General features: G+C 38.2%; 1 long non-coding RNA gene across 1 annotated transcript; it reads left to right on the top strand.

Moving 5' to 3' along the window:
• Positions 1-20937: 20937 nt before the first annotated feature.
• On the top strand, positions 20938-24038 carry LOC127420349 (uncharacterized). The gene is made up of 2 exons (XR_007893800.1): positions 20938-21070; positions 22557-24038. It is a non-coding gene; the product is annotated as an uncharacterized LOC127420349 (long non-coding RNA).
• The last annotated feature ends 418 nt before the right edge of the window (positions 24039-24456 follow it).

Consider the following 24456-nt stretch of genomic DNA (forward strand, 5'->3'; position numbering starts at 1 on the left):
TTCAGGACTGTTCCCTGTTTCATAATCTCAGTCTCAAAAATAATCCCTATGGTTGTTAGCCTACATAGGCTACCGCTTGTTGATTTTATGTGGTTTTATAGCACGAATTATAGCACATTATTGTAGTTATGAAAGGGATTGCATGGTTTAAATCATCTTGTTACAAGTAGCTACTCACCTCCTCTGAAAGCGACACATCGTCTTCAGCACTCTGGACAGCTCATTATCTAAAATCGTTCAGTAAAAAAGATTTATATAATAAATATAGTTTCACCTCAGCCTTACTATAGTAGGATATATTATTTAATGGCTACCATTTAATGTTTCATGTTGTAGGAAACATGATATTGACCTGATTTAACAAATTATGGTCATCTTTGGGTAAAATAGCAACGAAAAATAACGCAAATTTATTATGATTTTACTTCCTGTTTGAATTTTACGGAGCACTTTTTGATTCTTTTCATGGTCCGCTTTTTCACCGAAACCCATCAGCGAAGATTTCATCAAATCAGACCATTAAGTACATCTTAGTTTTCCCGCCCCTCTCATCCCCTCTTTTTCCATTCTTTGTTAAAGGAATATTCCGGGTTAATCAACAGCATTTGTGGCGCAATGTTGATTACCGCTAAAAGGCTTGTCCCTCCTTTTCTTAAAAAAAAATAAAAAATCGAGGTTACAGAGAGACACTTACAATGAAAGTGAATGGAGCCAAGTTTTGGAGGGTATAAAGGCAGAAATTTGAAGCTTATAATTTTATAAAAGCGCTTACATTAATTCTTCTGTTAAAACTCATGTATTATTTGAGCTGTAAAGTTGTTTAAATCGTCATTTTTACAGTCATTTTAGTTTGTTGACATTACATCGTCTTTGGCTATAACTTTAAAAGGTTTTCAAGCGATTTTCTCACACTAAAATCATGTCAACGCACATATTTTTTATGTCTTGTGGCTATTCTTTTGAAACAGTGAGTATTTTAACGTTTACAGATTGGCCCCCATTCACTTCCATTGTAAGTGCCTCACTGGAATCCAGATTTTTTTTCTTTTTTTAAAGAGAACAAGGGGCAAGTCAAAATTCATTTTTGTGGTTATCAATATTATGCCACGAATGCTGCCGATTGAGCTTAACTTTTATTGAACCCGGAATATTCCTTTAATTCAATAATCACTTGTATATGCCAGAGTGAAATTTGTAAATGCTGCTGGGCGACAGCAAATATGTCTAATTCATGTTATAATATCCATCTCTATAATAAACCAAGGCTCAGAATATCCTTTCGCAGAGCAGGAAATGTCGAAACTGAGGGGTTTAACCCTCACTGATCTCGAGTGCAGACAATACATTAAGGAAGTGTTCAAGTCATTCTCAAGAGAGAAGGATGAAAGCTGTTGGACAAATAATGTTTGGGAAATACTGAAGTTATTATTATTATTATTATTATTATTATTATTATTATTATTATTTTAATGCTTCTCTTCATCTTCATCTAAGAAGCTTATGATCATGCCTCTTTCATAGCAACAGTTTTTCCAAATGAAAACACGTCTTAATTATTTCAACAGTATTAGATAGTGGTGTTAAAAAAATACTCTCTAAACAGTTTAAGAAAGACTTGCTAATTTATTAATTCCTATAAAAGGATTGGCAGCCCTACGTGTGTGAGTCAGCATTTTAAAGCTATCAGTAGACTACCTATAGCTTAGATGACCTTGTGGTCTTCAAAAACAACCTTCATGAGCTATCTGCATGCCAGCACATCTTACATATTTATTATCACAGGCCGTGCAATAAGGAACCAAATATCCTTTATCTACCTCCTGCTGTGTATCAGCTACTCTCTGGCAAAGGCTGGATCACAGATAAGTAAAACAACCTAAATTCTAAAGGTTACCTTTGTCTTCCACAAATCATGAGTTCCTTCTTGACTTGGTTCTGCATCTGCATTACACAACTTATCAGTATACATATACTTAGACTGAAACACACACCTATAGGGGAAATAAATAATAGCTTGTGTGTGTGTGAGTGTGTGTGTGTTGTTTTTTGTTGTTCACACCATTTATTTCACTAAAGGAAGCCTCTGCGACTTCTGTCCCTCAAATAATGACATGATAAGCACTATGAGAAGGAAGGGGAAAGGGGCTAGTCCTGCTTGGCTTCCAAAATATTATTTATCTTCCTTTACATTCCTGAACTCTGCCTCATGGTCCAGAGTGCAGAGAAAAATATGTGTAACTTGTTTAAAGAAATTCTAGTTCATCTCTGGTATAATAAATTCTTAACTTTATCCTGCTGCATTTACATGTAGCAGTTAAAATGCAACTACGGAGAAAAAGAAACGTCTGGTGGGTAGCCTTTAAATTGTACTGAATAGAATAGAATAGAACCCTAAAAGAATTCAGACAAAAGAAAAACAAAATAGAAAATTAAATCAGAGATAACAGAGAAAGAGGAGGACCCTGAGAGAGTGGGACTAAGAGAGACAGATGGAGATGTGTTATGACCTGCTGGTCTATGCTATAGGGATGCTGTTACATTAGAAAACAAGTAAGAAGGAAAGAGAATGTGTGGGGGAAGATAAAAAAATAGGTTAACAATAGCTTGTATTAATGCTACAGAATGAACTCCAGCTACTGTGTAAATATACGTAACCCTCCCAAACAAAAGAGCAGTGTAGCAGAAAAGAACACTTGCTTAACTATAGACACAAGGCTTTTTGACTGTATTATCTGAATGTTGAAATCTTACTAAGGAGAGCTCTGGCATTGATAAAGTTTATCTAGCCTTGTCAATTTTGTAGCCCTGAAGGACTATTGTTTATTAAGGTGAATGTTATATATCACACATAGAAAATCAGAGTGGTAATCATACTAATTTTAATGGTCAGTTCCTCTTGGTATTCTAGCCAGGGCATCATTTGTATCTGTCAAAGACTTGGTAAATAAAATGCCCAGAAGATAAACATGAAATCCCAGATCTCCGAATTGTCTCAGTAAATAATTAATTATTTTATGGTCACATTAAAATCAATGTTATATGCACCTTGGTCTCAGCAATCAACAATAAAACTGGCGAAATGGCGCAAAGCCAGTCTGTGGTTTCTGGTGTCTGTCTATTTCAGCCAGAACAGAAAATGTTATAAGTCTCAACATTGAGATTGTTAGGCAAGACTACTAGGGCTCGGTAAAAATACAGATTTTCTGATTGATCACAATCTTCATTTGAACAAAATAAATAGTAATTAAACTGCACTCCCTCAAAACAAATGTATATTTTAATTTTAATTTCATAACAAAATATCATCAAATTGAACTGCGTAATTTTAACAAAATTGAATTAATAAAACTTTATTAAATTCAAGTTTTATTAATTTAATTTAGTTAAAGATTACGCAATTCAATTTGGTGGAATTTTGTTAAAAAATGGAAAGGCATATATCAAAATATTTTTTTGAGTGCTGTTGTTAATTTGTTAAATGAATATATTCGTAAAGTACCAAGTTAGAAGGTTCCTTATATAATTTACAGCATTAGAGAGAATTTATTTTATATGTAATCAAAATGGACATTATAACCAAAATATAAGAAATCAGAATTGAATCAAACCATATCAAAATTTGAATCGAAATAAGATTTTGGAATCAAATCAAATCTGAGAATCTGTATAGATACCCAGCCCTACATAATACAACCAATCTCACAGAAATTAGGTCCTGATGCAAGTGTGTTCACTGTCTACACAACACAATTTAGGTTTCATAGTTTAGCAGAAATAATAATTGTAATATTACCAGTAGTAAAAATACTTTTAGAAATGAAGCATAGCATTGCAATTTCTCTCAAAATTATGTCAATGTCATAATCAAAGTTCCATGTCAATGTCAGAAATGACCTCTAAACGTTTATAATGACATCTGAACAAATTCTGATTCTCAGAGTTTTAAGGACTCTTTAAACAATGCCAGTTTAATTTAAACTCAAAGTATTAGACTTTGATTTTAAAAAAAAAAAATCTGAAAGGATATGTGCCAAAATGTTCTTTCGATTAGCCTATTATTGGCCAGTGTAACGTCGCTAGCAACAGGCAGATGAAGACAATGAAGTGTGAAGAACCCAAGTGCAGTTTATTTACAACGTGAAATCCAAAACCGTAAATCCAAAACAAAACAAACATAAATGACTTGACAACATGAAAACCGAACAACGTTACATTAACACAATACCTGACATCTGACAAGGGCAAACATGAGGGCTTAAATACATGAAAATGTGTGACAATGACAACCAATCAACAGACAAGACTGCTAACAAGATACTCAAACAATGAACTAATGAAAACGAGACACATGAACAGGGGAAACACATGACAGGATCACATGACAAGATCACATGACTATAAAACAGGAATTAAACTATTAAATAAAAGACATGAAATCAAAACATGAACAAAAACACATTTAAACAAGACAGCCAGTTATTGCTATTAGAAGATAAACAAGCCACTTATAGCCGCACAATTCACACATGTCATTTTTTTCCAATACAAAAATTTGGCAGGGGCTCTGCATTCAGAAGATCAATCATTTATGGACTAATGTCAGACCAGATCACTTAAACCACTGTATTGTGTTTTTTTATTTATCTTGCACATCAGCAGGATCAAAGTTATTAGTTTGCACTTCTCCACAGTGCTAGGTCGAGGTCAGGTTGTGCAAAGCTCTGGCTAATGATGCTTGTGGTGATTGTAGCCATGGCGAGAGCAGAAGAGGGCGGGGTCAACACAATACAATGAATAAGAGGTTTCTGGCAGGCTGGAGACTACAGGCTTTCTAGCTGTCACTGGGTGTTATGGTCCCAAGTGGTGAATGGCCTCTGACTCAGCTAAAAAGGCCTGTGTATAAAAATTAGGGAGAGAGACACAGACAGAGAGAGAAAGAGTGAGAAAATTGCTGATTAACAGAAAGATAAGAGGAATAGGTTGCACCAATGCAAGACTTTTTCAAGTCCAAAAGCATTCAGGCTACATGTCCCTGTGATCCAGTCACTTCATGACAATTCTCTTTTGTTTTTATACGGATTACTGTTACTTATTTATCATTCCCATTATCATGTTATGTTGTATCTGTTTTATCCTCTCTCTCACACACACTCTCTTTTTGCTCTCGTTGGCCTTGCTTTCCCTCCTCTACTCTAGTTGCTCCTGTTTCTTCTTTTCATATTGATCATGTTTTGGTAGATCAAACTCAAGATCATAGAAAAGTCTCTGGATTTCTCAGTCTGTTTATCTCTTTGCTTGTTTTCTCTATCTTTCCCTCCTTCTTTCCCTACACCTCCCCATCATTCATTATTTATTCCCTCACTATTTTTTAATGTAAGTGAAACATGGCAAACACAGCAGTAGAAAATTCTGGTTAATTTTTCCACACTGCAAATAGTGGATTCATTCAAAAGCTTAACTTGTATTGAACACTGACAATTCCTTTTGTCACAGTTTATGATTTGTCAGCCTGATGGAAAAAGGGGTTTTGAGACAAGACTTTTTGTCTGAGGCAAACCTAATTTGGACCTGTTGTGATATGTCCTTAATATTATTGTCTTTCTGGAAGATCTTTTTTATGGTGCCTATTACATGGCTGATGACAAAAAGAAAAAGGTTGGTTAGCATTACTGAATTACTCTGTCTGCATGCTGTCTCGGTGAATAGCCTTCGTCCAGCTGGCCGTTCCACTGATCTCTTCCTTCCTGTATGGTGGAACCACAGAGCTGTGTGGCAGATAATACATTATCATTTCTCAGGCAACAATGTGTTTTAAATGATAAACTGGTGCTCCATTTGAACACTTGCATGTAGGAAGTGATAACAAGGCCAATGATCGGTCTGCTATGTTTTTGTCATGAAAAAAAAAATACATGCAATAAACAGTGTTTTAGCAATTCTGATAACATTCTTGTAACTGATAAGGGCTTATAGACACACACACATTCTAATGAGTATTCTCTCCCTACATGCAGGCATACACACTCCCACAGATGATCCTCAATTAGTAGCATATTCATTTGCTGAGGTTTAGGAAGCACCTGCTCTGGGGAAGGCATTCCATTCATTCCTATTTGAAGATGTATGTATTAGAGAACATCTCTTTTAAAGCCAGGGCCAAATAGCTCATTCAGACATGATGGAAATACTGTGTTATTAGCCAAATTATTTTGTACTTGCCACAACACCCTACTGAAATTCTCTTCTAGTAAATTAAAACCCAAGATTCATCTGTAGCTGTGCTGGCTCTCTGCTGGTACATTTTGTCCAGGAGATCATGCTGTTTTTTTGAAGAGAGAGAAAAAAAAAACTTTTTCTGAAGTCAGAGGAGGTAGATTGCATAGAGACACACTGTTATGCCCTATTAAGGCAAAACACAGTAATGCCAACACAAAACTGAGAAAAAGGGTTTTAGAGTTGATTTTAGATTTTGATCACTAGATTTCCAATTGCATACTTCCAGTGGGTCTTGTGCCAGCCAAGCGCCACTGCCTTGGAGATGAATGCGAATGTGGAAAGCTTTCTTCAGGTATTAGGCCTCCTTGGTCAGTATAACTATGGAGGCAGAAACAGCTGATCTTATATGAGCTGAATCCTTTTGTCATTGCTCTTTCCACAACCATTTTCTGTTTTGCAATTCAGACTAATCCTAACTTCAGAACTCATAAACACAAGAAAGCCCAAGCTCTTTTTCATTCCCTCTACTTCATCATGTTGTGAAGAGTTATTCTTGCCAAGACCATACACATGAATGTGGATAACTCACTGAATACAGTATTTAGTTAAGCCACTCAAGCCAGGCCACTCATTTTGAAACCACATGGGCGCAGAGTGGCAAATAAAAATAGAGCTTTTGTCAGGAGCATTTTGCAGATGGATGTGGGCTTCATTCTGTCAGTCTGCAATGGCTCAAATGACTTTTTGTCACTTTTTCTTACATTTCCTTGATCTTTATTCAATTCTTGATATATAATTTAAGATTAATAAGGGAATTTGAGACTTGCAGGTAAGTGAAACATTCTGGTCTCTTACATATCACTCAGTTGGCTGAAAGTGGATTTGTTGCCTCCAGTTTCTGTCTATGAAGCATGTAAAAGTAGTTACAACTATTTCTGCCTCTATAGCTAAATTCTCATTTTTGACTCAATTTATGTTACGTGTATATGGGTATTTGAAATAAATGTTGGTGTTCAGGTGTCCACAAACTTTTGGCCATACAGTGTAGCATGTCAATGGACTGTGTTTAGCAATATCAAGATTTTAGGGTACAGTTTATAACAGAAAGTATATATCTTAGCTTCTGTGACTGGTCACTTTTTCTTTTTCACCATTTTTAATCACCTCTTTGCCTATACTAGTTCATTTAAAATGGTTCTGCCATGTGACAAATGAATTTTGAAAAGTACAAATATTCTAAAAAGTCTCAATATGAGGTAATTAAAACTGCATGCAAAATAATTGTAAAATAATAGTTTATAATAAATTGAGATGGAGTACAACATATCACACTTCAGGACATATCAACTTCCCAAAAGTTTTTCATGTCAACTATCCATATACGGTCATGTCATTTATAATCTTGATATGCAGAGAAAGGCTAACATGGGCACACAGATACACACACACACACAAACACAAACATTTTGTTAATGTTTTTGGAGCCAAGGGTTTGTTAGACTTTGTTGTGCAGGAAGGTAAAGACCATGCCACAGCTGACCTTTAGGACCTTTGACCCTATTGTCCCAGCTGTTTTAGGATGTAAGTGTGACCACATCAAGGGTGGTACAATAGGCAAAAACGTCAGAGTTGAAACGCAAAACAGCATGACACTTACATAAAACACATTCATGGTCAAAGCAAGCATGCAAACATGGACACACACATTTACATATACAGAGTCATGTTTTATAGACTATTAGAACATTGCTTTGACATGTTATGTTTGTGAGATTACAGCCTGTTTTTCTCAGTTTAACTTGCTTACACTTAAAAGTGGAAATATGAAGTTGTTACCTTAAAGCAGAGGTCACTAATTAGAGGGCCGCTGTCTAGGTCCAGACCCCAACCGCGAGACATCATGACAACGGTTGCCCCATCTTACTGTTTCTACACTGTATAGGTATTTGCACACCACAGACGAGACTAAAACGAATCACCAACGAATGGTCCTTTCACATTAAAAGCTAGGCGAATGATCGGCGTTAACACATTCCTGCTTTTGCAATAGGTGGTGCTAATTGGCAAGCAATTTTACCCCAGTACAGGTAGCGCATTGCACCTTTTATCTGGATTGCCCTCCCCCCAATACGGATGAGAAGAAGAACTACTTGACAAGTTTTCGAAATAACCATGAAATCGCAATACGAAAACATGCAAGCAATTTCTATGACAAACAGATCGAAGAAAGAAAATGGATTTCTCTACAAGCTGCAGCAGTGATGATGAGTTTGTTGTTGATGAGCTCAACTAGAAAGAAAACATTCAAAACACTTCACAAACTATTTCAGTTCACCTTGAGGACAAGTTTACTGGCTGTATTATCATATATACACAGTCTGAGGGGTGATTGGAAAGAATCGTGTGTAAAAATGATATAAACAGTTTAAACATGTTATTAATTGGAACAATACTTGTAATCTATACTTATTAAAAAAAGGGTCATGAAAGGGGTGTGAAAATATGTAAAAAGGTGGGCAGATAGTGGGTGGGAAGGGGGTGGGGGTGGGACAGCATTGGCACAACAATCATAGATGTGCATGAAAAGCAAACAAACATCAACAAACTCTGTGTTTTTTCTACTTTGAAGCTGCTTAGTTCAGATAAATCGGAGCTGACGACTCTTTCCCTAGATTCCCATCTGTGGTGCCTGGATTTCTACTGGAAGACACTAAATTTAGCCTGGAGAATGAGAGAGAGATACATAGATGATAGGAATGGAGAGACTCTTTTATCACTGAGTTTAATAATGCATCAAGAATCTCTGTATAGTCGAGTCTCACAGCAGTGAAGCTAATCTTTGTCATGGTAATGTGTCCGTCACTCCTTCCAGTCCAGTCCAGTCTGCCTCAGCCTGCTTTTGTACACAGTGTCACTGAGACTGTCCTCCTCTAACCCTGCACCAGCCTCAGCCATTACACCGCCACAATCATACTCATGGTGTGTGCTCTGAATTCTGATTTCCACCTTTATATTTGAACGGCACTATTCAGATTCAGGATGCAGTGAACCACAGAACAAGAAGAAAAACAAAGAAAATTTAAAACACTTATGAAAAGTAATCTCTAATTTTCCTTTGAACAGATGTTTGACAACTGATGTCATCTGAATGAATTTCTTTGTATGAGGGATTCATTATAAATTAATTGTGCCTGCTGATAGTATCATTTACTTTAGCTCCAGATTTACTAAAGAAGGCACCTGAATTGGCTCTTATAAATGCAGAAAATGCACTAATTTATACTGCATCTGCTCTCTTTTCCATTAATTGATCATCATTTGATGATTTACTGATTACACAATCAACAGAAAATGTACACAACTCTTTAATTCTGCAGAAAGCAGGCAGTAATAGTGCAATATTAATTGCGAACAGCACTGACATTTATGAATAAGGCACAATCTATAATAAGATTAATTTACATAAAAAGGACGTTTGTTTGCGCTGAAAATACTGACAATGACTTAATACGCATGGCACAGCACTAAAGAGTGCATATAGCGCATGGTCAAACACAACTTGTTACGAGTAGTTGGTAGGACCCAACAGTTCACGTAAGTTTAATTACAGTTCAAGATAAATCAACACAGAATCAAAGAGTTTGGAACAAGGACTGGCACAGACTGCAGCGGGCATAGACCCAGAGAGATATCCAGATTACCGGGGCACCCGGGCTTGGAGAGTCAGGAATAGAACCAAAGGCAAGGAGGCTGATTTCAGTCATCCACTGGAGCTTCAGATTCAGGAAGGCACGCAGCCACTAACCGAGAAACAGGAAATTCACACACAGAACCGACAGAGACAAGACTGCTAGAGGTGAGCATCAAAACACACTGAACAATCCAGCAACAATATAGACACACTGAGGGGTTTAAATAAGGAGAGTGAGATGAGGAACAGGTGCCGCAAATCAGCTGATGGGGCAGCATCAGCAGCGTTCCCATAGCAACCATGCTCACACTCACCTGTAACACACGAGGGAGAGGGACACACACAAACACAGACAAGACAAACAGACAGAGGAGGAGGGACTGTCCTGCCAGGGTCATGACACAACTGTCTAGTGAATTTGCTCCATATTGTGTAGGTGAATGTTAAAGGAATAGTTCACCCAAAAGTGAAAATTCTCTCAAGATTAACTCCCCTTTAAACCATTCCAGATGTGTATGACTTTCCTTCTTCAGCAGAACTGAAATAAAGATTTTTTTCAGCTCTATATGTCCATACAGTGAAAGTGAATGGGTGCCATGAGGCTGCTGGCTGTTTGACGGTCCAAAAAGCATATTTAGGCAGCATAAAAGTAACTCCAGTCAATCAATTAATGTCATCTGAAGCAAATCGATAGGTCTGTTTAAAAAGTAAATCGATAATATATATATTTTTGACTTTCTCCCCTTTTCTCCCCCATTTGGAATGCCCAATTCCCAATGTGCTCTAAGTCCTCATGGTGGCATAGTGACTCGCCTCAATCCAGGTGGCAGAGGATGAATCTCAGTTGCCTCCACGTCTGTGACCGTCAATCTAGGCATCTTATCACGTGGCTTCATGCTATTCTCCGCGGCATCCACGCACAACTCACCATGCGCCCACCGAGAGCAAGAACCACACATTATAGCGACCATGAGGAGGTTGCCCCAAGTGACTCTACCCTCCCTAGCAACCGGGCCAATTGGGTTGCTTAGAAGACCCGGCTGGAGTCACTAAGCACACCCTGGATTCGAACTCGCGACTCCAGGGGTGGTAGTCAGAAGTAAATTGATAATTAAAACTTTATTGACTTTTTAAAAAAGCTTCCTGCTACCAGTCGACCCATAATGGAGCTGTCGCGTGACGAAAGCATGATAGCATGTTCACGCCAGAAGATGGAAGTGTGCGCTTTGTTTACAACAGAGGAATGAACATCACAAGAGAGTTAGGTCATTTTAAACAGAAAAACAGTGCTGGCAGGAACAAATGATTTATAGTTAAAAAAAAAAAAATTATTATCAATTTATTTCTTACACAAACCTATCGATTTGCTTCAGAAGACATTCATCGATTGACTGGAGTCATGTGGACTACATTTATGCTGCCTAAATATGCCTTTTGGACCATCAAACAGCTAGCAGTCTCACGGCACCCATTCAGTTTGATTGTATGGACATACCTACAGAGCAGAAATGTGCTTATAAAAATCTTCATTTCGGTTCTGCTAAAGGAAAGACACACACCAGGGATGGCTTAAAGGTGAGTAAATTATGAGAGAATTATAATTTTTGGGTGAACTAATCCTTTAAATGTTAGAGAGAAAAAATATCTCCTGAAGATGTAACCCTCAGTAGAAACAACAAATTCACACCGGCCAATCTAACCTCTATATTGTGTCATGCAATTCCATTGTATGGCCTCCCATCTCTCTTATACCTTTCTCTCACAACTGTTTATGTCTCACGGTCTCTAGTAGAAGCACTGGGGAGAACTACTTTGAAGTCATAATCCCTTGGATGAACGGTAGGGGGATGATCGATAAGGCTATAATGAAAGTTTGTGTGAATGATGCATGCACACAGGGAATCTTTTATGTGTGAATGTTTAGGGGATGTTGAATCTGTGCTTGATGCATGGATGCTGGCAATGATTATTTTATGTTCATACTGTTAAAAAACTGTCTTAAAAATAACAACTGCACTATTTCATTGTGACAAACACTCACTGAGCACTTTATTAGGAAAACCTGAACACCTACTTATTCATGTGATTATCTAATCAGCCAAACCTGTGGAAGCAGTGTAATTCATAAAGTCATGCAGATACAGGTCAGGAGCTTCAATTAATGTTCGCATCAACCATCAGAATGGGGAAAAAATATGATCTCAGTGATTTCAACCGTTGCATGATTGTTGGTGCCAGATGGGCTGGTTTGAGTATTTCTGTAACTGCTGATCTCCTGGGATTTTCAAGCACAACAGTGTCTAGAGTATACTCAGAATGGTGACAGAAACAAAAAACATCCAGTGAACTGTAGTTCTGCGGACGGAAACAGTTTGTTGATGAGAAGTCAACGTAAAATGGCCAGACTGGTTCGAGCTGACAGAAAGTCTATGATAACTCAGATAACCACTCTGTAAAACTGTAGTGAGTAGAATAGCATCTCAGAATGCACAACACCTCAAACCTTGAGGCAGATGGGCTACAAACAGCAGAAGACCATGTCGGGCACTTTATTTGGACCATAGCGTACCAAATAATGTGTTAAGTGAGTGTATAATAACTCCAGCAGACCTCTAAAGTGTCCTCCACTTAGTTAAGGAATGAGGACACAGTGTAACAAGATCTCCATGCATCTCTTTGCAGTGCAGTGGTATTCAATATTTTTAGTCCTTTGTAATTACTCTCCTGTGTTTATGTGTTTGCATTCCATATAGTGGCAAAAACATAGAGAAAGAGAGATGCACAGAAAAGAGAAAGGCGGCTTAGATGCAGGAATGCTAAATACATGGGAGAACACACACCACAGATATACTGTGTGATTAAGTGCCTGACCTTGGTTTTGGTTTCATTTTTTGGGTTTCAGCTATTTTTTACATGTTCTGCACAAAATGTGAAGTAAAATATGGAATATGCCTGAGGGGACAACAAAGATTTGCATATGGAAAATATTTTTTGTGTAATACACATTTCAGTGAAATTATAGTGTTTTTATGCCAGATCATTAAGTGTATTAGAGGCAATTTACAGATCATTCAGTATGTCCTAAAAAGGGTTCAGGTTTTGATGTTAAGCATTAGGTTTAGTCATCAGAATTAGGGTAACACTCAAATACCAAAGAATGATTCATACCCAACAAAGGCTGGCCTTTGGATGATATGATGTATACATTTTTTGAAGTCAACAAAAATGTATGTATAGATCTTAATGTGTTAGATCCTGTTATATATTACTGTGCTACAAGCCCTACACCACCTGTTTCATGCTTATAATACTCCAGTGTCACACCTTGTCTCTGCAGCATGGCCAATCTCTTTCTTCTATATTCTTACTTTCTATTTTATTTACTTTCAAACCATTTAAAAACATAATTAAACATCATATATCCCAAAGTGCTACAGGAAGTTGTGATCTCCTTTTTGCATCTACTTGTACATAAACGTCAGAAGTAAACAATAAAGATGCTGGAACCTTTTCTTCTGAGAAAAGTTTCCTTAAGCTGCCTCATCACAGTTATTATTGGAAATCCATGTGCTGAAAGCTGGTCCGAGATCAGCACTGTTTAATAAAATCCTAGCAGGAGTATTAGGGATCCATAGTTCATTAGCAAGCTGTCCAATGCATTCACAGCAGGTCCTAGTGTAGCAGAAAAGAAAATAACATATACATGCAGCAGAGATAAATATAGCTCACTATGAAATGCTGAATACATTACACTGGACTATTCAGATATGTCTAGAGCTAAACCTTGGATCCAATCCACAAGTTGTTTATCAAACCACAAAACTGGGACAAAAGTGAACTTATGAGTTATGATGTTTGCACTGTGTGAGAGAAAACCTTTATTAATCAGACTTATTAACTGCTGCAAATTGACAAACAAATGAAAAGTTCCTGGTTTAACCATCAGGCTGCATTTGTGCAACAGTCCTTTTTACTGTATGTATATCATAGTGAAAAAGTAAAAAACTAATGCCATTTACAGAAAACCCCCAAGCACAAACTTTTCCTCTGTGTCAGCCTGTGAGTGTAGTGTGTATGTTTACCAGCATGTGGTCTTATGCTGTCTGCAAATGCTGCCTGCAAGTTATAAAAATAGATATTAAAATTGGCATTGGCATAACTCCATCTATGTCCTCTGCTTTGCACAGACAGGACAGTGTGATAAGTCAGTATTACGAAGACATACGAATAGTCAGTTGTGTGTAGAGTCCCTCTGTGATGTCATCAGCCTCTCCGGCTGAGGGTGATAAGACAGGGAGTGTCCTCTTCCTCCCTGACACGACAGACACAGATAAGAAGCCTTTCATCTTATGCCATCTGCTAACAGGCCGATCATAGTTCCTTCAAACAGGTCTGAGATCAGTGAGGACCAGAAAGCCCATGCGGGACGTGGTACTACGACCGAGCATGAAGTACAGCGAAATGAAATTCAACAATAATTACAGGACTATGAAGCAGAGCATGAGTTATGAAGACTACAGCATATTTCTGCATATGCAAAGCTAAGGGGAATTTAACATACAGCACAGCACATTACAAGGAAAACAAAAACATTGGACATCATGAACCAGTTGCAACACTTGTTTTCCTGTAAAATTATCTAAATATCATTGAAGGAATCTCCCGGGTCCAATACAAGCTAAGCTATAGTCTATCAACAACATTTGCGGTAATGTAATTTCGACTCATGCCTTGTGTTGTTCAGTAAGGTACAATAGAAGTAAATAAGGCCAATCTACAAAATGTTCTAATTCAAGCAGTTTTAAAAGTATAGCCACAGACTTCAACATAATGTGTTAATATGACCCTATAGTGTGGAAAAAATCGCACACTTGTCTATGTAAATTAATATCAAATTTTTCACATTTGTTGTCATGATGATGTAATGCAGGAAAATCCTGTAATACCAGTAACTTTTGCACAATGTTCAGGCAAGTATATCTGGAAGGGAGTTGATGCAGCTTCCTTGTTTTCATAGAGCTGACTGGGAATTTTACCTTTAACATTTACATTTATTCATTTAACAGACGCTTTTATCCAAAGCAATTTACAAGTTAGGAATACAGCAAAAGCAAATCATCCTAAGGAGGCAATAATATGAGAAGTGCTGCAATACAAAGTTTAGATTTTGCTTAGAAAACTGAGTAGAGAGCTAATAGACATGGCCAATAGATACACCCAACATGGGGTGTATTGTGCCAGGCGGTTGTCTTAAATCAGCAAGAGAACAATATCTTCCTGTTGTCTGCATACGTTCATGATGTTGGACGACAAAAACAGCCAGAGCAGTCTAAATAAAAGCTGTCTGCTAAGCATTTACTTGACACCAAAGGCTATATTTTAACAGTGCTATGCCTAAAGCGCAGTGCTATGTCTAAACGCAAGTGGTCTGGGGAAATTGCGCGTGCAAATGCTAATGAGCTGGGTCAAGTGCAATTTAATTCTGAGGTTCACAATTACTTATTTCTCAGGAAAATGGCAAATGGTGCTTTGCACCACTTCATTAACATACAATACTCCCACAGTTTGCACGCATACACCCACAGATAGTGCAAACACTCCCACCCATGGGCATTTGCGCTGGCACAAAAAAATTGTGCTTATAATTAGCGCTCTCATGAAAATTGGATAAGATGTAGAGAACGGTTGTTGTGCATTGTGCTGCACCTAGCGCTGTCACCAAAATAGAGCCCCAGGTGCGTGACAACCTTGGTGACGACACGCTTGATTCATGTACTGGTGCCTCCCACAGGAATTACATCTGTTGTGAATAACCAGAAGTTCATCCACCTAGAACGGTAGTTCTATCGGAAAAATTATAATTTAGACAACTTCACAGGTCATATAATACACGTATACACATTTTAAGTACTTTCTCGAAACCTGATTTTGCTTTTAACAAAAGGTAGGTTGAAATTAGATTTTGTGGTAATCAACATTATGCAAGAAATTCTGTCAAGTGAGCCTACCTTGTTTTGACCCTGGAACATTCCTCTAAAGGAATATTCCAGGTTCAGTGCATGTTAAGCTCAATCGACAGCATGTGTGGCGTAATGTTGGTTACCACAAAAATTTACCTCAACTTGTCCACTCTTTAAAAAAAAAAAAGTGTTTCAATGAGACACTTACAATGTGAATGAACAGGGCCAATCCGTAAATCCATAATAAGTGTTAACATGATTTTAGTGTGATAAAATCACTCAACCTTTTTTGTGTAAAGGTACGCAGTATATCCAGTTTCACAACTATGTTGCCATAACAGCGCAACGGCATTAACCCTAAAACCCCTAAACAACCAAAAACCTTACGATTTAAACAACTTTACTGCTCAAATAATGCACACGTTTTAACAGAAGAATGAATGAAAGCATTTTTAAAAACATTATAAGCTTCACAATTCTGCTTTTACTGTAAACCACCCGCAAATTGGCCCCATTCACTTACATTGCATGCCTCACTGTAACCTCGAGTTCCCTATCTGTCACTCGCTCGACATTGTGTCGATGTAGTGACACTAGGGGTCACTCTTGGGAGCCCGAAACACCTCTGGTCTTTGTTAAAAGGCCAATGAAAATTGGCGAGTGGTATTTGCATGCCACTCCCCCGGACATACGGTATAAAAGGAGCTGGTATGCAACCACTCATTCAGAACGGTCATGCTCACTGAGCTGAATTCTCACGACTGTTCATTCACCTCTGCTCGATCTGACGGCGCATTTCAGCGGCTTCTCCCTCCTCTGCACTGGTGCACTGCAGAGAATGCCCCTGGGTGCTTCGGCAGAAAAAAGAGAGTATATTTTTCTGAAAGAGTATATTTCTCTAAAAGAGCGGCACACACTGAACATCTTTTTAAAGACGCGTCTTTTTAAAGATGCCTTTCCGATTGTGTGTTATTCCTGGTTGTGGTCGTTACCTCTCAACTTCAGACAGTCACAATCACTGTCTTTCATGTCTGGGCGTGACCCACATGGAGGCAGCGTTCGTGGATGGTTCATGTTCTCACTGCGAGAACATGACCATGGCAACGTTGCACTCGGGCTAGAGTGGAATCCTCCACCCTCCTCTGAACCCTCGCGGCTCGATGATTGGTTCCTGGGCTCGCGGCGCCGCTCAAAGCAGCCACGCCCTGCTCCAGTGCCTTTCTTCCCAGAAGTGCACGAGGAGGTGATGAAATCGTGGGAGGCACCTTTTTCTTCCTGTTCCCGATTTCTCAGTTCCCCCGCCCTCACTACCCTCGATGGTGGGGCGGCCAGGGGCTATACGGCGATTCCCCTGGTGGATAAGGCGCTCGCGGTGCACCTATGCCCAAAGCTCCCATCCAAGCCCTGTAGGTTCACGTCGTCCCTGACAAGCCGCCTCTGCCCTGCATGCCATGGCTCTCCTGCAGGTCCACCAAGCCAAGGCGCTAAAAGAACTGCACGATGGTAGTTCCACCCCAGATTTGATGCAGTAACTGCACTCGGCGACCGACCTCGCTCTCCGAGCAACGATGGTCACGGTGCGGTCTCTCGGGCGGACAATGTCCACATTAGTGGTCCAGGAGCACCACCTGTGGCTCAACCTGGTCTTGATGGGTGAGACCGACAAGACACGGTTCCTTGCTGCCCCCATCTCCCAGGCTGGCCTATTCGGCGACACCGTCGAGGACTTTGCCCAGCAGTTTTCAACGGTGAAGCAGCAGACGGAGGCTATCCGGCATATCCTGCCCTGGTGCGGCTCAAGATCCCGCACCCCCGTCTGCTCGTCGCCAAGGGTGTCCCCCTGCGGTGACTGCACCGGCTCCGCCGCAACCCACCCCTTCAGCCCGGCCCCGGCGTGGAGCCCACCGCGGGAAGCAGACGCCACCCGTCTCACGGCCGGCCACTAAGAACCCACGAAGGTCGTCAAAGCGCCCCTGAGACGGGCGACCCAGTGTCGACGAAACCCACTGCATTGGAGCTGGTAGTAAGACCACTCCATCCCCCGGTGGAGGGCCGGGTGGAGAATCTTTTGTTGCCCTTTTATTTGATTTCGCTGCATGCCCAAGTGGCTGCGGTACCCAAAGTTCAGCAAAAGAGCGGTTTCCTCCTTCCCTGGGTCACATACCCAGTGTGCGAGGTGTGTTCTCCACGGTGTCCTCCCCTTGGGAGGGACACCCCCCGACTAGACCTGGCGGCCCAGTCGGATAATCCCCTTTCTTTTTTAAGGAGTGGAAAAAAAGAAGGGGAAAAGAGGCCACGACTGGGTTAGCCTGTCTCTATCTTTTGGGTAGTCGACTTGTCCCCAAAGGGCCGTTCGACACTCATAACTATGTTGGGGGAGGTTACGTGTCGGCCTGGTGCACTGGCTATGAGGCACACAGTGGTCTGCCCGTCACACACCACTAGTTCACGTAACACAGTTCAGCCAGTTGCGGCATTTTGTATAGGAGCCCCTAGTGTCACTACATCGACACAACGTCGAGTGAGTGACAGATAGGGAACGTCCTGGTTACTTGCGTAACCTCCGTTCCCTGATGGAGGGAACAAGACGTTGTGTCCCTCCTGCAACAATGCTGAACTACCCGCTGAAATGGCCGGACCTTGTCTCGGCTCCTCAGCATAAAACCTGAAGAGTAGTTGCATACCAGCTCCTTTTATACCCGTATGTCCGGGGGAGTGGCATGCAAATACCACTTGCCAATTTTCACTGGCCTTTTATCAAAGACCAGAGGTGTTTCGGGCTCCCAAGAGTTACCCCTAGTGTCACTGCATTGACACAACGATTGAGCTTAACCTGGAATATTCCTTTAAGAACAAAATATATTTACTTTAGAAGCAATACTCCATTAGCCACACATATATATAAGATATGATAGTTTTATCCAATTGGCAAGTTTTTTTCTTGTTTTAAGCATAAATCTAACAAAATTTGTCAAGGTTTTTATTTAAAACCAGAAAATAAATAAATAAATAAACTTAACTCAAGATATATTGTCTAAAAGCAAGTCTCATAATCTTCCACACTTTTGTTTCACAAGTACATTTATTTTGTTAAAAAGATGTTTACATATTTTTACTGGAAAGCAAGAGAAGAATAGTAATTAAGAAAATGTAGCCAGAGAGTTCCCGTAAGGTGCTTTGTTCCTCCATATTTTTAAGATGCCAGATACAACAAAACACATAATTTACTTATTGTTCATGAGAAAGTTTGAGCTTGTTAGTAAAAACTGACCATGTCTGCTCTCGCTCTCTCTCTCTCTCTCTCTCTCTCTCTCTCTCTCTCTCTCTCTCTCTCTCTCTCTCTCTCCACTCTTTCTCCTCTCTTTTTGGCTGACCATCACTCTTCTCATTGATCGCCCCATAAATTTATTAGCCATTGTGACAGTTTCCTGCCAAGTTCAGCAGACGACCAGGGGAAACACACAACTGCTCAGATAAAGTCTGCAGAAACCGGGTGGGCACACAATACCTATTGTGTCCTAATTGCGGGTCAAACTATTACCTCAATGGAATGTTTTTCAGGACAGGTTGTAGGCATGTGCGTAAGTTTGCGTCTATGTACGTGTGTCTGTGGGTATGTTTCCTCAATATGGTTATGTATGTACCTCCTCATTCATGGCAGCTGAAGAATGAACAAATTCCAACCGTAAGGTCAGAAAAACAAGAGAGTACGGATGAAAAGGACAAAACATGTTAGAGGAAGTGGATTCTAGCCAAAGACAAACAAACAGCTCGACAATGACTTTAAATGAATTACCTTGACCTTTTACAGTCAATAGCATAAGTTTAAGTTCAATGTTTTGAGGAAAGTATTTCTAAGGGTGTGCAAAGCACAGTTACATAAATGGAAAACAACATTTTCCGTCCTTTCAATACTTTCAAACAGCCCAATAGCACCACTGAAGTGTGTCAGAAACAAATTCGGACATCAAAGATCTGACATTTTGACATTTATTAAGCTCTTAAGACTAATTTTAAACTAACGGAATGAGCTTTGAGCTCACCATAGAGTTTGCCTTATGTCTATTTTTTACATGCGGTGACAAGCTCTCCACATAAATGTAAAAGTGAGTTTATGTGAGTAGGTCTGTGTTTGTGAATGTATTTATGTCCTTGTACATTTATTTTTATGGATATATTTTATGGGTTATAAGTGTCAGAGGGATTAGGGGTTTAGCGTGTAAGGGCTTGTTTTTGTGTGAGTTTATGAGTACATGCCATTAGACACTGACCCGGAGCAAATGACACTGGGTTTAGCTGGTTGAATGACAGTTCCCTGCTTCAAAACTGGCAGCATGTCTGACAGGCATGGAATTCATAGATATAGACACACAAACACACACGTTTGTTTTTCTATTATGGTAGGGACTTTCCATTCTATCCCTTTCCCTAAACCTAACCTTTAAAGACATCTTCACATTTTTTCATCAGTACATTATTGAGTATGTTTAGAAGAGGTTTTCCTTCAAGGGTTCCTAACCCTTACCCCTAGGGGATAGTAACACAATATGTTTTACTATGACATTATGTGACAATAAGTGATTATGTACACTATACACAAATAACTAAGTTCTGGCATGAAACTCTGAATGGCACAAGCTGATAGGTTCTTGTACTTGTTATCTGTGAGCCAATCATCTCACTCACATGTGTTATGTCAAGTCAGCGGCTCACATGGTGTAAGCTGATAGGTCCTTTGATGTGTAATTGTGTAGCCAATCAACTTGCATACTCTCTTTTTGGCTAACATTTAAATTTCAGTTTGTAATTAAACCGGTTTTACAGCAGAGCGCTGCGATTTTTCTCTGAAACCCTCCACCTCCCCAGCTCCACCGGGCTAGGACTGCTACATGGGGATATTATTTATGTCTAATTGTGAAGAAGCATGTCCACATGCTTAAACGAATAGTTCACCCAAAAATGAAAATTCTCACATCTATTACTCACCCTCATGCCATCACAGATGTGTATTACTTTCTTTCTTCTGCTGAACACAAAGATTTTTTTGAAGAATATTTCAGCTCTGTAAGTCCATACAATGCAAGTAAATGATGACCAAAACTCTGAAAGCTCCAAAAAGGAGATAAAGTCAGCATAAAAGTGATCCATAAGACTCCAGTGGTTTAATCAATGTCTTCTGAAGTGATCCAGGCCAGACCAAAAGGTACACTGTAAATATTTATTTGTATTTTTTTACAGTTTTTACCAATAAAATGTAAAATTTTCCCCTGTATTTAAAAATTACAGGAAAATGTTATTAAAATTACAAGAATAAACTGTTTATCAAAACGTGTCACGTGATTTAACAAAAAAATTCTGTATAAATGGAATACATTAAATATCTGTTTTTTAACAGCTTTTAAATGACAATTTTAACAAACTAATTTTATTGACAAAAATAGCATAGTTTTCTCTCATTTTACAAAAAAATGCTTTTGATATGGCGATACATCACTGTCATAAAAAATACTGTTAATAATACATTTAGAAATGTATAATTGCAAGAAAATATATGACTAAAGAAAGAAATATTTTGTCATTTTGCATGACTTAACCACTACTTTACATACATAAACTGAAAAGAAAAACAAAAAAAAACAAAACAGGTATTGACTATTCTATGAGACAGTTAAAAACTCAATTTTATCAGATTTTGACACACTTTATCACTACATTTGTATTAATTTAAAGATTTTATTGTGAAATAAGTGCATTTCATGTTCTAAAACCTGAGTTACATTTAAAGTTAATAACTGTGTTTTACACTTCCTTACGTTTATATGACATGTAAATCAAGCATAAATTACCCATCACTACATTCCCCTATCACTGTCATTCCAAACTACAATGTATAACACCAATTAAAAAGGATTTGGCCAGAATGAACAAAATGAACTCACTGTGTATTGAAAGAATAAATTAACACTTTTATGTGATGTGCAAAGCAAAGCAAGTACATTAAAAACGCTGAGCTGGAACAGACACCTTTATTGTCGTGCATATTAATTTGGACATAATATCTACTTATTTATTGCACCATACACGAAAACCATACACGGTTTGCATGTATTTAAAGTTTACATGCATGTAGCTTCTAATTAGAGGACTTTTCTTTTGGAGAAGTAATATACTTCTGTTCAAACACATGCTGTCTCTGAGCACGCACTTGTCCTCCATCAAGTTGTTAAGTCATTTCAAGTTCAATCATAACTTCTGTTATTATTTTTGTAATATGGGAACTACACAAATATTAAATTTAGATGTATTTACGAAAATATCCCAAACACTACTTAATGTTGGAAGGAGACATACAGCAAGTTGCTGGTTTAGGTAACTGAAGTAACCTCTTAGTTTAACTTAAGTTTAATTATGATATTTTAGGATATGCAGAATACTAAACTAATGGCAACAGTTATCTAATTCTGTAGATTTTCCCAAAAAATTTGCTTCGAAAGAGCCAAAAAAATTCTACAGATTCTGTCTGGGCCTAAGCTCTCCTAACTTCAGACTACTGTGAAGGTTACAAAAGCTATGAATTTGGGTTGGGAACTGAATTGTTTTGTTTTTGTTTTTATAATTCACAATGTTTAGGCTGAATAACACATTCAACATGTTCAACATATAACACTAGATTAAAAATGTACTTTCAGGATCAACATAGTGTCCACACAAGTCAAACCACTATGCTTCGTACACTGTGCTACTGAGAGAAGACGCCTCAAGATTCACCAAAACATGTGGGGTAAATTACTTTAGTCACACATTTCTAAATCATTTAACCATTTTTTTAACTTAAAGGAATACCTCACCCAAAAATGAAAATTCTTTCATTATTTACTTTCCCTCATGCCATCCCAGATGTGTATGACTTTTATTTGCAGATCACAAATAAATATTTATAAGAGCATTTCAGCTCTGTAAGGCCATACAATGCAAGTGAATGGGTGTCAGAACTTTAAAGCTCCACAAAGCTGATAAAAAAGCATAAAAGTAATCCATACGGCTCCAGTTGTTAAATCCATGTCTTCTGAAGTGATATAATTAGTGTGGGTGAGAAACCGATCAATATTTATGTCCTTTATTACTATAAATCTCCACTTTCACATTTACATCTAAAAACCTCTTTAGTTTCACTTTCACATATGAAAGTGAAAGTGGAGATTTGTAATAAAAAAGAATATTGGTCTGTTGATCTGTTGATCTGTTTATTGTATATGAAGGTATGGATTTAACCACTAGAGTCTTATGGATGACTTTTATTCTGCCTTTTTGTGCTTTTTTGTGCTTTTTGGAGCTTCAAAGTTTTGGTCACCATTCTTTTGGAGCTTCAAAGTTTTGGTCACCATTCACTTGCATTGTATGGACCTACAGAGCTGAGATATTTTTCTAAAATCTTCATTTGTGTTCTGCAGAAGAAAGTAAGTCATAAACATCTGCAATGGCATGAGGATGAGTAAATGATGAGAGAATTTTCATTTTTGGGGGAACTATCCTTTTAAAGAAGATGATTTATAAAACAATAACAACACCAAAAAAAAACAACAAAAAAACAAAACAAAGCTTTTGTCTTCCATGAATTGGAAAATTTATTTCCAAGAAATAAAGTCATACAGGTCTAGAACAACACATTTTTGTGTGAACTATTCTTTTATGTAGGTGTGTATTTTGAAATGTATTTTAATAAATTGTTCTTTAATTTTGCCACTTTTTTCTGTTTCAGCATTTCAGGGCTGAAGATTCAGAAGAACCAAATGTTGGATATTCACCAGTTGCCCAGTTAACTGCGGTCAGAGAACTCACAGATGCTGCAACACACAGATGCCATCTCATAAACAGTTAAATTGCCCCATTGAGCAATAACTATGTGCAATACACAGTTTAGTCTTTCTTATATTTATCCAACACATCCAACCTCTTCTGCCATTTCATTCCTCTAAAAAAAAACAAAAAAACATTTGCACTGTACATAACAGATTGTATTAGATTTGCACTACCCATGTGTATGTGTGTATGTATGTATGTGTGTGTCTGTATGTATGTGTATAATTATTTTTTATTTTTTATTATTATCTATGTCTTGCTGCTGTTTTTGTATTGTTTTTGTATTGTTTGTACACTGGAAGCTCCTGTCACCAAGACAAATTCCTTGTATGTGTAAGCATACTTGGCAATAAAGCTCATTTTGATTCTGATTCTGATTCACTACAATCTGGTCAGAAATGTTATTGTTCTTAAAAGTGAAGTCATCACCCACCTGCCCAGGCTTTTCAGATTTCTTTTTACGTTTACTGATTTATGCATTGGATCTGAGTTACCCAAAAGAGTTTTAAAGACAGGTGGCTTTATAAGGTTTTAACATTGAAGGATGTGCAACACTAATGCAACTGTAGACAATTTATCCTGTTGTTGTCAAATGTTTTTTTTTTCTTCAGTGTTGTGCCTCATGTTTTGTCAATAATTTTACCTTGTCTTTTTATATTAAATATATGTACTACATGCAGTTTGCTTATTTTTTAAAAAAATTTGTGTTTAAGTTGCAAAATTTTCACA

The sequence above is a fragment of the Myxocyprinus asiaticus genome, chromosome 3 (assembly GCF_019703515.2).
Source record: "Myxocyprinus asiaticus isolate MX2 ecotype Aquarium Trade chromosome 3, UBuf_Myxa_2, whole genome shotgun sequence".
Classification (NCBI taxonomy): domain Eukaryota; kingdom Metazoa; phylum Chordata; class Actinopteri; order Cypriniformes; family Catostomidae; genus Myxocyprinus; species Myxocyprinus asiaticus.